The following is a 315-nucleotide window of genomic DNA, read 5'->3' on the forward strand; positions in this document are numbered from 1 at the left end:
TTCCCTACAGCAATAATTTAATGTCTTTATTGTTAAAAAGATGACCAATGTGTGTTTTTTCCTTTGGGGTTGTGTCTTTTCTGAATTATTTGTCACTCTTGTTTGAAAAAAGTAAATAAATTTGTTCAAATGTGTCATTTTTAAGGAGAGGATAACTATATTTAATAAAAGAGTATATCAAGAGAAGAGCAGCCAGAAACATTCTATATTTTTCTAGTATTATAATCCATTGTAACTTGCTAAACTTTAAATTTAAAACAAAAAAAGCTAATGCAGGCAATCAATTGTGGGAGGCACAGGGGTGGTACTGAGCAC

The sequence above is a fragment of the Monopterus albus genome, unplaced genomic scaffold, assembly GCF_001952655.1.
Source record: "Monopterus albus unplaced genomic scaffold, M_albus_1.0 scaffold425.1, whole genome shotgun sequence".
In the NCBI taxonomy this organism is placed as follows: Eukaryota; Metazoa; Chordata; class Actinopteri; order Synbranchiformes; family Synbranchidae; genus Monopterus; species Monopterus albus.